This window comes from Schistocerca americana, chromosome 8, assembly GCF_021461395.2.
Source record: "Schistocerca americana isolate TAMUIC-IGC-003095 chromosome 8, iqSchAmer2.1, whole genome shotgun sequence".
Lineage (NCBI taxonomy): Eukaryota > Metazoa > Arthropoda > Insecta > Orthoptera > Acrididae > Schistocerca > Schistocerca americana.
The window spans coordinates 369,995,544-370,011,457 of record NC_060126.1 but is presented as its reverse complement, the minus strand read 5'-3'; the positions used below and the strand labels follow the sequence as shown (position 1 = coordinate 370,011,457).

Sequence of the window (15,914 nt, the reverse complement as noted above, 5' to 3'; positions counted from 1 at the left end):
TTCTTTCCTTTCTCAGACGTTATGTCTGGTTAAAAGTGGAAAGTGACGCGGGCCTTGGTCAAGCGTGACTTCCTTTTAACTCTACGGTATATGTTACATAGCATTTAGGAACTTTCGGGTAATTGAACATGTATCAATAATTACAGATTTCTGTAGTTGTATGCATACGTTTGGATGTAGCTGTATTTCGTTGATGTACTGGTGGATATTGTGTGGTATGACTCCTGTAGTTGATACTACAATTGGTATAATGTCAACTTTATCTTGATGCCACATGTCCTTGACTTCCTCAGCCAGTTGCATGTATTTTTTAATTTTTTCTCCTGTTTTCTTCTGTATATTTGTTGTATTGGGTATGGATATTTCTTCTTTTTATTGGTGAGTATGATGTGAGGTTTGTTATGTGGTGTTGTTTTACCTGTTATAATGTTTCTGTTCCAGTATAATTTGTACTCATCATTCTCCAGTACATTTTGTGGTGCATACTTGTATGTGGGAACGTGTTGTTTTATTAGTTTATATTGTATGGCAAGTTGTTGATGTATTATTTTTGCTACATTGTCATGTCTTCTGGTGTATTCTGTATTTGCTTGTATTGTACATCCTGTTGTGATGTGATCTACTGTTTCTATTTGTTGTTTGCAAAGTCTGCATTTATCTGTTGTGGTATTGCGATCTTTAATAAGATGCTTGCTGTAATATCTGGTGTTTATTGTTTGATCCTGTATTGCAATCATGAATCCTTCCGTCTCACTGTATATATTGCCCGCGTGACCGCTACGGTCGCAGGTTCGAATCCTGCCTCGGTCATGGATGTGTGTGATGTCCTTAGGTTAGTTAGGTTTAAGTAGTTCTAAGTTCTAGGGGACTGATGACCACAGATGTTAAGTCCCATAGTGCTCAGAGCCATTTTTTGTATATATTGCCTTTTCTTAGCCATGTGTTGGATGCATCTTTATCATTTTTATTTATTATTTATTGTTACTATTATTATTATTTTCGATTATTCTCAAAAATGGTTCAAATGGCTCTGAGCACTATGGGACTTAACATCTATGGTCATCAGTCCCCTAGAACTTAGAACTACTTAAACCTAACTAACCTAAGGACAGCACACAACACCCAGCCATCACGAGGCAGAGAAAATCCCTGACCCCGCCGGGAATCGAACCCGGGAACCCGGGCGTGGGAAGCGAGAACGCTACCGCACGACCACGAGATGCGGGCTCGATTATTCTCTTTTGAGAGAGGATTGAACTTGAGTAGTCATGATTTCTTCTTCTTTCTTCGCAAATTCTCTTCATACGTTCACTGTGTTCTCTCTTGCGTTCTTACGATCATCTTTTTCCCGTTCTGTTCTCCGTATGTTCTTGTTTAAGTGTGTGTTTCTTTATGATGTTTCTAAACTGTCCTCTACTGTTTATGTTGTCTTGTGTGATCCCGAGTTCTTTAATGTCTTCTTCTGCTTCAGTGATCCACTTTGTCTTGTTTTTGCTCTTGTTTAATTTGTCTTGTGAGCCTATTTTTATTCATCCTGCTGATTATAAAATTTCATTCTTCTCTTTCTAATGGTATCTGTTATTGTTTCTTTGTCTTTGTAAATCTCTCTAGTTGGCCTCTTCATCAAAATTCCTTCCCGAAACACTGGTCCATATATTTTCTTCAGAATTTTTCTTTCCTGCTTTTCGATCTCTCTGATCTTCGCATGACCATGAATCACTGTACTTATTATTATAGTTATTTATTCGTTGGGGCCATCTAGGACCACGTTAAGTCTTGTTGCACTCAGCACTGAGCCTGGCTTTCTTCTGACCACAGATTTGCCTCATTCGTTCTGAGTGGGCCTGCTTGCACCCATCTGTCCAAAAGACATCGTGTCTCCTTGTCGTTTGCTCGTCTCGGGTTATTCCGTTTATCACTATCTTCTTTCGGAAAAGAACTCTGTCAAAAGCATCTTCAGGTTTGGTATGTAGCATCTGGAGGTCTTCTTTGGTGTTTTCAAACCATGGTATCGTAGTTTTTGGTCTTGAATCAAAAAAGAGAAATATATTATTAATTGACAGATTTCCGTCTATTCATTTGAGGTGGCCATAAAATCGTGCCAGTCCTTTACGGATAGTGTCTGTAATTTTTTCTGTTTTACTGTAGACTTCCTCGTTCGATCTGTTTTGATGGATGGCATTCTGGTACTTGGATCCTAAGGTTTTTCTAATGATTTTGCGCTCTCTTTTCTCGAGCTTTTCGAGGAGTCCTTTATCAGCGTTTAGGGATAAATTTCCGGCTGCATAAAAAACTACTAAAACAGTTTCGTAGTGGCGTTAATATTAATCATGACTTCTGTTTTCTAAAATGATATTTCCAGACCAGTTTGTTTAGCGATTTCTTTTTACAGTTCGGTTTGAACTCTAGCGGTGTCTACGTCGTTTGACAGAATGGCAATGTCATCGGCAAAAGCGAAGCAGTCTACCTCGATCCCCTTCTATTTGGTTGCCATTCGCAACGGGCTACAGTCAGTTTCCATTAATCTTTTCAAGGACGCAGTTGAAAAGCATTGTAGGCTGGCCATCACTTTACCTGACCCCTGTTCTGACATCAAAGGAATCGGAGAGACACCCGAGGAATTTTATTTTGGGTTTTGTATCTGTTAGAGTAGCTCTAATTAATGCCTGCGGTTTAAGGTCAACTCCGAACTCATTTAGGATGTTCAGCTCTGAGCACTATGGGACTTAACTTCTGAGGTCATCAGTCCCCTAGCACTTAGAACTACTTAAACCTAACTAACCTAAGGACATCACACACATCCATGCTCGAAGCAGGATTCGAACCTGTGACCATAGCGGTCGCGCGGTTCCAGACTGAAGCGCCTAGAATCGCTCGGCTACTCCGGCCGGCCGGGACCTCCCCGTCTATGGGTGCGTATGCTTTCTTGTAGTCCACAAAGACTGGCACGTAGTGTTTGGACTTTAGTGTATAATATCTGATTATTGTTTTGAAGTTGTAGATCTGTTCACCTATTATTATTATTATTGCAAGAGTAAAATACTTTCTAATTCCCTGCGCATGCCTGAAAGGTAAATAAAATCCACCAGTGCAATTAGCTCCTATGTGATGGGGGAAAATACAGAAGCTCTAGACACAGGACATAGACTACAGTTTGAACTAGAACCCCCTGGATACTAGGGCGCTACATCGGATATCTCTGGGAAGCTGTCTCTCCTACAGAGTGAAGCACATTGAGCTCTTCACGTCTGGAAGGAACCATGGGCGCCCGCAGAAATTTTTTCAAGAGGAGCAAGAGTCAAAATTTGCCAGTCTTAATAATGAATTACTGTGATTTTGAAAAAGAACTAAATATGGAGCTCTGTTGCACCCACAGACTTCGAGAAGCTCCCTATCCTTGAGAGCACCCTTTTTAGACCTTGAAAATTCACGTTGTTTTCCCTCTTCTGTATCGTAGAAAATGTGTTTGGGATTAAGTATAGATGTACATACCGGCAATATAGCATTGCTGTGTTATTGTGAATGCAGTATTGTATCTCTAGCGAGTAAACCTGAATGCAGAATCCGCAAGCCAACACGAATTTCCTTGTTCCGCAGCCAGATGGTAAACTACTGTTGTAATTCCGTCATACATCAGGGGAGAGGTGAGATCGTGGGAACTGGAGACGGATGCCATGGTTGTGTGTTGAGGATCGCGGACGGAATCCGTGCACCACCGTTTTTTAATACCCGTTCTGCGGCTCGGTAAGAGCTGAACGAGGAAGCGACAAGGTGAAGGCATTACTCGCATTTTGGCACGGTTCTCTAAGGCTTTGTGTAACTCTCGATTAGGTATCAGCGCCGAAACCCCAGCCGCACCAACGTATCGGTATAATTTTCCGCGAACCGAGTGATACCTAACAAAGCAAAGCCCGCCCGGCTAGTCGCGCGGTCTATGGGTTGCTTCCCGAGCGGGAAGGCGTGAGGCGTGTCGGTCCCCGGCAAGAATCCACCTGGCGGATTAGTGTCGAGGTCCGGTGTGCCGGCCAGCCTATGGATGATTTTTAAGGCGGTTTCCGCCTTAGTTACACTGCTGCGCAAAACATCGTTTCCACGTACACATACACCATAATTGCTTTACCACGCAGATATTTGGAGTTACACTGGTCGGATATAAGAGGGGGGGGGGGGGGGGGGAGGGCACTGCGGGCGCCAAACCGCACAATACCCCTGGGTTCGGTGTGGGGCGGTGGGGTGGGTGGACTGCTGTGGCCTGTTGTGGGCTACGGCGGGACGAAGCCTCTCCGTCGTTTCTATGTCCACGGTTTAATATAATACAACGAGGGAAACTCCCCATCGCACACCCCTCAGATCTTGTGGTATTAGGGCCTAGTGGACGGCCTTTCGAAACGTATGAAAACAAGAAAAAAGTCTACTGAACTATTGAAAAAAGAAAAAACAAGATGGGAAAAGTGAACTGTCGAACGACAAAAAGTGCAATATAGAGCAGCATAGTACCATATTGGTGTCGTGGTTCAGTGGTCACGGCGTTCGACTGTAGTCCCATATTCGAGACCCGATGATTGTTTTCATTTATTTTATTTTTATTGCTTTCTTTTACCTACTCATGTATGTAGAGGGTTACTACACGGGTGTTTCTTAATCAAATTAGGGGATACAAGGGCGTTTCACTAATTGTAAAAGTTATGTTGAGGCTTTACAAAAATAAAAAAAAAAATAGTAGCTGGCGTTCGTGCGTTGTAAGAAGGTTGTGCGCGAGCCGGGGATTCGAGTTCCATTAGCACTTTTTTTTATTTATATTTTTTCGTCACTGCCCACATTATTTAATTTATGTGGCATTTGAGGTGTAATATAATAACAATAAAAAATCAAATGCATTTTCATGAAGTTGTAGTGAATTTCGTATGTTACTTGAGAAAAAAAGTGGCTAGTGTTCGCGTACCGTAGGTGCAACCACAACGGAGGGGTATCTGTTGAGAGGCCAGACAAACGTGTGGTTCCTGAAGAGGGGCAGCAGCCTTTTCAGTAGTTGCAGGGGCAACAGTCTGGATGATTGACTGATCTGGCCTTGTAACATTAACCAAAACGGCCTTGCTGTGCTGGTACTGCGAACGGCTGAAAGCAAGGGGAAACTACAGCCGTAATTTTTCCCGAGGACATGCAGCTGTACTGTATGATTAAATGATGATGGCGTCCTCTTGGGTAAAATATTCCGGAGGTAAAATAGTCCACCATTCGGATCTCCTGGCGGGGACTACTCAAGAGGACGTCGTTATCAGGAGAAAGAAAACTGGCATTCTACGGATCGGAGCGTGGAATGTCAGGTCCCTTAATCGTGCAGGTAGGTTAGAAAATTTAAAAAGGGGAATGGATAGGTTAAAGTTAGATATAGTGGGAATTAGTGAAGTTCGGTGGCAGGAGGAACAAGACCTTTGGTCAGGCGATTACAGGGTTATAAATACAAAATCAAATAAGGGTAATGCAGGAGTAGGTTTAATAATGAATAAAAAAATAGGAGTGCGGGTTAGCTACTACAAACAGCATAGTGAACGCATTATTGTGGCCAAGATAGACACAAAGCCCATGCCTACTACAGTAGTACAAGTTTATATGCCAACTAGCTCTGCAGATGATGAAGAAATTGATGAAAAGTATGACGAGATAAAAGAAATTGTTCAGGTAGTGAAGGGAGACGAAAATTTAATAGTCATGGGTGACTGGAATTCGTCAGTAGGAAAAGGGAGAGAAGGAAACATAGTAGGTGAATATGGGTTTTGAGGAAGAAATGAAAGAGGAAGCCGCCTTGTAGAATTTTGCACAGAGCATAACTTAATCATAGCTAACACTTGGTTCAAGAATCATGAAATAAGGTTGTATACCTGGAAGAATCCTGGAGATACTAAAAGGTATCAGATAGATTATATAATAGTAAGACAGAGATTTAGGAACCAGGTTTTAAATTGTGAGACATTTCCAGGGGCAGATGTGGATTCTGACCACAATCTATTGGCTATGAACTGCAGATTGAAACTGAGGAAACTGCAAAAAGGCGGGAATTTAAGGAGATGGGACTTGGATAAACTGAAAGAACCAGAGGTTGTAGAGAGTTTGAGGGAGAGCATAAGGGAACAATTGACAGGAATGGGGGAAAGAAATACAGTAGAAGAAGAATGTGTAGCTCTGAGGGATGAAGTAGTGAAGGCAGCAGAGGATCGAGTAGGTAAAAAGATGAGGGCTAATAGAAGTCTTTGGGTAACAGAAGAAATATTGAATTTAATTGATGAAAGGAGAAAATATAAAAATGCAGTAAATGAAGCAGGCAAAAAGAATTACAAACGTCTCAAAAAAGAGATTGACAGGAAGTGCAAAATGGCTAAGCAGGGATGGCTGGAGTACAAATGTAAGGATGTAGAGGCTTGTCTCACTAGGGGTAAGATAGATACTGCCTACAGGAAAATTAAAGAGGCCTTTGGAGAGAAGAGAACCACTTGTATGAATATCAAGAGCTCAGATGGCAACCCAGTTCTAAGCAAAGAAAGGAAGGCAGAAAGGTGGAAGGAGTACATAGAGGGTTTATACAAGGGCGATGTACTTGAGGACAATATTATGGAAATGGAAGAGGATGTAGATGAAGATGAAATGGGAGATAAGATACTGCGTGAAGAGTTTGACAGAGCACTGAAAGACCTGAGTCGAAACAAGGCCCCGGGAGTAGACAACATTCCATTAGAACTACTGATGGCCTTGGGAGAGCCAGTTATGACAAAACTCTACCTTCTGGTGAGCAAGATGTATGACACAGGCGAAATACCCACAGACTTCAAGAAGAATATAATAATTCCAATCCCAAAGAAAGCAGGTGTTGACATACGTGAAAATTACAGAACTATCAGTTTAATAAGCCACAGCTGCAAAATACTAACGCGAATTCTTTACAGACGAATGGAAAAACTGGTAGAAGCGGACATCGGGGAGGATCAGTTTGGATTCCGTAGAAATGTTGGAACACGAGAGGCAATACTAACCTTACGACTTATCTTAGAAGAAAGATTAAGAAAAGGCAAACCTACGTTTCTAGCATTTGTAGACTTAGAGAAAGGTTTTGACAACGTTAACTGGAATACTCTCTTTCAAATTCTGAAGGTGGCAGGGTAAAATAGAGGGAGCGAAAGGCTATTTGCAATTTGTACAGAAACCAGATGGCAGTTATAAGAGTCGAGAGGCATGAAAGGGAAGCAGTGGTTGCGAAAGGAGTGAGACAGGGTTGTAGTCTCTCCCTGATGTTATTCAATCTGTATATTGAGCAAGCAGTAAAGGAAACAAAAGAAAAATTCGGAGTAGGTATTAAAATTCATGGAGAAGAAGTAAAAACTTTGAGGTTTGCCGATGACATTGTAATTCTGTCAGAGAGAGCAAAGGACTTGGAAGAGCAGTTGAACGGAATGGACAGTGTCTTGAAAGGAGGATATAAGATGAACATCAACAAAAGCAAAACGAGGATAATGGAATGTAGTCAAATTAAATCGGGTGATGCTGAGGGGATTAGATTAGGAAATGAGACACTTAAATTAGTAAAGGAGTTTTGCTATTTAGGGAGTAAAATAACTGATGATGGTCGAAGTAGAGAGGATATAAAATGTAGACTGGCAATGGCAAGGAAATCGTTTCTGAAGAAGAGAAATTTGTTAACATCGAGTATAGATTTAAGTGTCAGGACGTCGTTTCTTAAAGTATTTCTATGGAGTGTAGCCATGTATGGAAGTGAAACATGGACGATAACCAGTTTGGACAAGAAGAGAATAGAAGCTTTCGAAATGTGGTGCTACAGAAGAATGCTGAAGATAAGGTGGGTAGATCACGTAACTAATGAGGAGGTATTGAATAGGATTGGGGAGAAGAGAAGTTTGTGGCACAACTTGACTAGAAGAAGGGATCGGTTGGTAGGACATGTTTTGAGGCATCAAGGGATCACAAATTTAGCATTGGAGGGCAGCGTGGAGGGTAAAAATCGTAGAGGGAGACCAAGAGATGAATACACTAAGCAGATTCAGATGGATGTAGGTTGCAGTAAGTACTGGGAGATGAAGAAGCTTGCACAGGATAGAGTAGGATGGAGAGCTGCATCAAACCAGTCTCAGGACTGAAGACCACAACAACAACAACAACAGTGTTCGCGCTATGCAAGAGGGTCGTATACGAGGCAACTGTTCCAGTCCAGCTATCTATATTTGTTTCATCAACGGTCACATTATTTATTTATATGACAATTGAGAGGTAATATAATAAAACAGAAAGCCATGTGCATTTTCATGAAAAATAAAAAAAAAAACCGGAAACCAAGCGAGCCATGTTCAAACCTTCCTTGTGCTTAATTTTTTTCCGCTCTTCTCTGTATTCAAATTTCTATTTGTCCGTTTGCAAATGGTTCAAATGGCTCTCAGCACTATGGGACTTCTGGGGTTATCAGTCCCATAGGCTTTGGACTACTTAAACCTAAGTAACCTAAGGACATCACACACATCCATGCCCGAGGTAGGATTCGAACTTGCGACCGTCGCAGCAGCACGGCTCCAGACAATCTCCTAGAACCGCTCGGCCACAGCGGTCGGCCCTGTCTGTTTGCAACAGTGAGCTGTAAGGATGGGACCTATAATGATAGTTGATTCTGCACAACTTCTCTATTAGCAGCAGAAATGAAGTAGCTTCCGAACATTTGATGACAAGGCGAAAAGTCAATAGAACCTTCCGGCTAAAAACACGTCTAGTGTGTCACACACTGCATTAGTGGCAGTACGTGTGTCACATGATAGGAATCTCTTACCGACGCATCTAATTTGTGCGCCTGGTAAGTGTGTGAGATATGCCCCCCTGCCCGATTTATGGTGTCTGTAAGAATCGGAATGTGATCACTCCAAAGGAAATGATGAAAAAATAATAGTTTGTCACATAAGATGCAACAAATGAACGCAACAGTTTCATAATCACACAGTTTCTCTGTGCTCTGTCAAAACATACGTTTTTGAAGTTGCGTTCCGTTTTGGAACTTTTGGCTCTTGAATTTCTTAGTTGCAACATAGTTCACACCCATTTAGTTGTTATTTTGTTTTCTGTGAGACTTCTATGTGGTATCTCGCCTGCTGTCACTATTCATCACATCTACTTGTGACGGTAACGTATACTTACCACATGACTCATTCTATAACCAATGTATAGTATGAAAACTGCGAAGACTACAGAAAGAGAACAAACATTTGAATGACGGGACGGACAGTTCATATTGTTGTGAATAAATAAATAAATAAATAAATAAATGGCACGAGGGAGTTGTGAACATGGCACGTCCGCTCTACAGTCCAACACTGTGACCACTTAACGAGGACGCCACAGCGATCAATCTTCGGTCCACATTGCACTTGTTAAGCTTGCACCGTTCACTGTTTCTACTTCGATTTTTTTCACAATTCTGTACACTCTCCTCCTGTTTTCGTGCTTGATCTGTGTTCAAGTTTTTGATGGGCTGTCAAATGTTCAAATGTGTGTGAGCTCCTGGGGGACCGAACTGCTGAGGTCGTCGGTCCCTAGACTTACACACTACTCAAACTAACTTATCCTAAGAACAACACAGACCCATGCCCGAGGGAGGACTCGAGCCCCCGGTGGAAGGGGCCGTGCAATCCGTAACATGGCGCCTCTAACCACGCGGTAACTCCGCGCGGCGACGGGCTATCCTCTGGGTCATCTTACCATTAAAGCTGAAGGGAAAGCGACAGGGGGTTTCCCTTGTAACAAACCCAAGATATACAGGGTGTTACAAAAAGGTACGGCCAAACTTTCAGGAAACATTCCTCACACACAAATAAAGAAAAGATGTTATGTGGACATGTGTCCGGAAACGCTTAATTTCCATGTTAGAGCTCATTTTAGTTTCGTCAGTATGTACAGTACTTCCTCGGTTCACCGCCAGTTGGCCCAATTGAAGGAAGGTAATGTTGACTTCGGTGCTTGTGTTGACATGCGACTCAATGCTCTACATCAAGCACATCAGTACATAGCATCAACAGGTTAGTGTTCATCACGAACGCGGTTTTGCAGTCAGTGCAATGTTTACAAATGCGGGGTTGGCAGATGCCCATTTGATGTATGGATTAGCACGGGGCAATAGCCGTGGCGCGGTACGTTTGTATCGAGACAGATTTCCAGAACGAAGGTGTCCCGACAGGAAGACGTTCGAAGCAATTGATCGGCGTCTTAGGGAGCACGGAACATTCCAGCCTATGACTCGCGACTGGGGAAGAACTAGAACGACGAGGACACCTGCAATGGACGAGGCAATTCTTCGTGCAGTTGACGATAACCCTAATGTCAGCGTCAGAGAAGTTGCTGCTGTACAAGGTAACGTTGACCACGTCACTGTATGGAGAGTGCTACGGGAGAACCAGTTGTTTCTGTACCACGTACAGCGTGTGCAGGCACTATCAGCAGCTGATTGGCCTCCACGGGTACACTTCTGCGAATGGTTCATCCAACAATGTGTCAATCCTCATTTCAGTGCAAATGTTCTCTTTATGGATGAGGCTTCATTCCAACGTGATCAACTTGTAAATTTTCAAAAAATGGCTCTGAGCACTATGGGACTTAACAGCTGTGGTCATCAGTCCCTTAGAACTTAGAACTACTTAAACCTAACTAAACTAACTAACCTGCCAGCAAAAAACAAAATGTATGGTTCCGATACGTAGATGACACGTTTGTGCTGTGGAGACATGGTAGGGAGGAACTAAGCAGGTTCCACGAACATCTGAACAGAATAAACTCGAGAATTCAGTTTACAATGGAGGAGGAGTTAGACGGCAAATTACATTTCCTCGATGTACTTGTTTTTAGAAACGGAGATAGTAGTTTGGGCCACTCAGTATACCGCAAACCCACGCACACGGACCGTTATTTGCACCGGGATTCGAACCACCACCCACAACAGAAGCGGGGTGTTATCAAGACGTTAGCGGACAGAGCTAGAAATATTTGTCAACCTGAGTTGCTCGACGCTGAGATGGAACATCTCCACAATGCACTAATGAAGAACGGATATTCGTCCGCCGAAATAAAGCATGCTTTGAGGCAGCCACGCAGAAATCATACTGACGTACAGGCTACTGCAAAATCTAAGGTTTTCCTGCCGTTTGTTAAAAATGTAACGGAAAGAATAGGGAAGATCTTGACGAAGCGGAATATTACCGTAATTTACAAGCCCACCCGAAGATACAGGAATACCTTAAGCCTGCCAAGGACGCTCGCAAACCTTTGGAAAAAGCTGGAGTGTATCGGATCCCATGCAGCTGTGGTGATGTTTATGTGAGTACCACTAAAAGAACTGTTTCTAAACGTTTGAAGAGCACAAGGGAAATTGTAGAAGAGGAGAAACGGAACGATCAGCTGTTGCGGAGCATGCTTTCCAGCCAGGGAACCACAATATTCGTTTCGAGGAGACGCAAGTACTAGCGGCCACAAGCGGATACTACGAAAGGCTCTACAGGGAGGCAATCGAAATCGCTAAACACCCAAATAATTTCAACCGGAAGGAGGAGGGCGAGAAATTAGACGGTATACGGATGCCGGTGTTAAAGAAGATGTGTACCACCCGTCCACTACTGGGTGATGGCAACGGCGATCGACGGCGACGGACAGCGGCCAATTGCACTGACGTTTTCAAAACACGTGACGTCACACCGCGGCGCGGGAGCGCTCGGACACGGAATTTAGCGGCAGTCAGTAGCGAGCCAGTGGGTGTGTTGGACCTTCCATCGACCTACGGACCCCCTTGAAGATGTCTCCCGCAGTCGGAGACGAAAACGTTGGGAATTGAGACAAAATTCATCAACCGACCACGGCATAACAGCCCGGATAATTATAATGGACATGATATTTCCGGTTCCCGGGTTCGATTCCCAGCGGGGTCAGGGATTTTCTCTGCCTCGTGATGGCTGGGTGTTGTGTGATGTCCTTAGGTTAGTTAGGTTTAAGTAGTTCTAAGTTCTAGGGGACTGATGACCTAAGATGTTAAGTCCCATTGTGCTCAGAGCCATTTGAACCATTTTTTTTTATATTTCCGGCCGTGAAAGTCTACATTTTAGTAAAGTGTTTGAAGTCATGCTGGTACGTTCTGTTGCTGTGTGTTTCCATTACATGATTAATGTGATTTGAAGAGAAGTAATAAAATGAGCTCTAACATGGAAAGTAAGCGTTTCCGGACACATGTCCACATAACATATGTTCTTTCTTTGTGTGTGAGGAATGTTTGGTCGTACCTTTTTGTAACACCCTGTATAGTGATTGGTAAAGCTACGGTATTATGTGTCACTATCGACAATGTTAAATCAGCAGGTCAGTGAAGTCGCAATGAATGCTAGAAATCCCGGAGAATTCTGTAATGAGTAAAAACCCTGTACTCAGATTCCAGCAGGGGGCGAGGGCCTCCTCCTGTCCCCTTGCGGACGCCTGTGGATGGAGCGACGCTACGAGTGTCGTGACACCCGGTGCGAGAAGTTGGAGCGCGCGCCGGAGAGGAGTGTAAAACCAGATTGTAATTAAGATACAGGCGCCGCCTGTGTAACGGCCGTGTAAACGTGCTGAGCGCGCCCAGATAGTCGTTTAATTTCCTTTAATTTGCGGCTCGAAGAGCGGCGCTCGGCAATGGTTCGCTCCGAGGTGCTGCGCTGCCCGCCTTATCGCGGGTTCGAACCTCGCCGCATACAAACGGCTCCTTACCGTAACGACAGTGTCGCACGACGGGCGCACATCCTGTCCCACGAGACGTGCGGCCTTCATCCGCTGCAGGCGTTCAACGCACCGCGGCCGCTGGCACATGCCGTACGCTCCAGTTCGTCCTGGAAGCTGCCGGCGTGATTCGTAGAGGTGAAAAAAGTGTTCGCGACTGGAATTTTTGTGGGAAAAACAAGCAGTTTGTAATTGGCCTTGGCACAAGTACGCCATCGGGACGAGAAGTCATCGGGCCTGCATACGGCGCCAAAGATTACGTCACTATTTGCGATGGAGAGGTGATAGTAGCCACCTCTCCAAACGGGATTATGCAAACAACTCAGCTAGCCGCTCAGAATCGTGCACTCTTCAGTGCACCAAAGAGAGTTTCACCGAAGACTGTGACATCTTGCCTAAGATATGAAGTTCAACCCAAGAATGTGAAACCTTTCCTGTGATATGAATACAGTCACTAGAATATTTTGGATTACTTCAAGATGTTCAAAGTGCCAAACTGCATTTGTCGTGTACCTGCAAGAAACTTTGTAGTGGATTAAGCACATCAGAACATGCCAAGCCAAATGACTGCTTCCATGAAGGCCAGAACTGGACCAACGTGCTACTGACTTCGTCAATTTGTGAAGCTGTTTCTGAAACTGTAATCATTTGTATGTCTGTACATTTAAACCATATCTACCGATTTCCATCCCATTTGGACAATTCCTTCATGGTGCGTCTTTCCTGTGTCTTCGAGTGTTCTTGTTCTCTGTATCGTTCAGTGATTGTGTAGCGTCAGTGAAGGCCGCTCTCGGCTTCATAGTGTGCTGTCTCATTCTGTCTTCACAATTCACCCCGTTTTTATTACTCCTAAATCTTTTTGCTATTGGTCTTGTTAATTCCTTCAACCAAACGAATCAGGACCTCTTGTGAGTAGCGTAGTTCCAACCACCGTACACGGTCCCATACTGGATAGGAAATTAGTCTAAAATCTCAAAAGGCTTTTCATATCTATCGCGGCCGTGAAGTCGGGCGAGTTGTTTTCGTTTACTTCGCCTGAGATTACGAGGTCTGTGCCACACGGCTAGGGTGTAGCACACTGCCCACCGATCTCGCCGTGGAACCCGTGGAGCCGCACCTCGCGCAGGGATGCTTGAGGAGGTGCAGTCGCCTGACCTACCACCACCGCAGGGGGTAGGCGCCGCGACGCCGCCGACTGACGTCAGCGCACCGTTGCCGGATGTGTAGGCAGCGGCGCAGAGCGTTGGCAAAGGCCACGCCTTCTGCGGCCCACGCCCCACGTCTCTCCGGGCCGTGCATCACGGCGAGGAAGTCGCGCTTCGCCACAGGTAGGCTGTCGACCCTGAACTACCGAAAGCACCGGTAGATGTCTCTGCGGTCAGTGTATCGTCAAGGCTAGTTTTCACGGTGGCATTAAATTCCGAAACTTGTTTCAGGAAACGTGCATGACTGTAGAATAAAAAAGAGTTCCGTGGTTTTGTGAATGCAAGTTTTGGCAGCTGCAGCAGTAGTAGTGGAGTAAATTCTTGTCTTCCTGAAATCTATAGATAGACAAGAAGAGAAATAGAAAACGTGTTTGGATTCCTGTCTGGATAACACAAAGACGTCAAGTTGATTTCCAGCGACTTTGTTGCAAGAAATTACAACGGAAGACGCGAGAAGTTCAGCCACCTGAGAATATAACCAGAACACTTCACGTCTCTAGTTAGCAGAGTTAACGACGTGATAAGGAAGGAAGATAATATAATGCGTGAAGCATTGTAGCCGAAAGTGAAACTACAGATCATACATGGTTTTCGGTACAGTGGGACTCGCATTCGTCTCTGCGCTAGATGCTGTCTGTTCCACAGCTAAATGATTTACTTGCTTGTATATTTTGTAATTTTTGAGCCGGCCGAAGTGGGCGTGCGGTTATAGGCGCTGCAGTCTGGAACCGCAAGACCGCTACGGTCGCAGGTTCGAATCCTGCCTCGGGCATGGATATTTGTGATGTCCTTAGGTTAGTTAGGTTTAACTAGTTCTAAGTTCTAGGGGACTAATGACCTCAGCAGTTGAGTCCCATAGTGCTCAGAGCCATTTGAACCATTTGTAATTTTTGGATTTGGTTCTGTGGGAATTAAAACCGTCAGTTCATCCGTGTGTACGATTGGCTCAAGCGCAGCAGAGTGTCACCGCTTGTTTTTACAATCTGAACCACTGAAAACACAGTAAGACGTATAGCAGAGATATTCTGTAACCAGATAAGAATTTGAAAGCTGTTGCAAGAGTCTCATGCTTTGTCACTACACGAAGATAGTAAAAGCTGCTCTCCATATAATCTTACTAGAATTCCTAATGTTGGAGTTTGCAGCCGAATAGCTGTTGTCAATTGACACGTTGTTTTGACAGCATCTCTGGCTGTCTTTTTCAAGCTTCGCGAGCGCAGTGTTCACGTTTAAGAGTAGTTAGGTTCCTTTCCTGTAAGAGTGAACTGACGCGACAGCTACAACCCTTTTACATTCTTGGCCTTAATGCCTCATTACTTTCCCGTTTTTTTCCTTTCTTTTCTTTTTTTTTTACATTCTGCAGACAAAACATTTAAGTACCTTAGGAGAAATATTCCGCGGCCAGCTCGGCACGTTTCGCCTGCTGCCGGCTGGAAGATGACTTCATTCTGAACGCTTGCTCCCGCAATAACGGACACGACGGCGATCGCAACCTACGTCACTGAGTCAGCACTAACGCACGACTGCTCAGAATAACGTGTTCTGGGAACGGGGCTGATCAGAGCCCGGATAGCTCAGTCGGTAGAACATTAGGCTTTTAACCTAAGGGTCCAGGGTTCAAGTCCCTGTTCGGGCGAAACATTTTAGGTGCTCAATTTCCTCGATTAACAAATTATAATAATATGATGACATTCTAATAATTTATTGAAAGTAGCTCTCGAGAAAGCGGCTGCATAACTGAAATCAACGTTTGATAAAAACACAGAAGAAAGAAGGTGACGAAGAATGAAGCAACGAGCCTAAGCACAAAAGCCACAGTTGATGAAGAGGTCGAATCAGGAGAAAAAGCGGAAGCATTTGCATGATGAAACCTGAAACCTAGACGAGAAATCCTGAAGACCTCAAGGTAGAAGCCTGTTAAGACCCTTTTCAGCC

At 44.1% G+C, this 15,914-nt stretch overlaps 1 protein-coding gene and 1 non-coding gene across 2 annotated transcripts in view; both read left to right on the top strand.

The window, feature by feature from the left end:
* Positions 1-15,914, top strand: part of LOC124545856 — a 1,204,377-nt gene that overhangs the window by 202,976 nt on the left and 985,487 nt on the right. The gene's annotated exons all lie outside the window — the stretch shown is intronic.
* Trnak-uuu lies at positions 15,543-15,615 on the top strand. The gene has a single exon. It is a non-coding gene; the product is annotated as a tRNA-Lys (tRNA).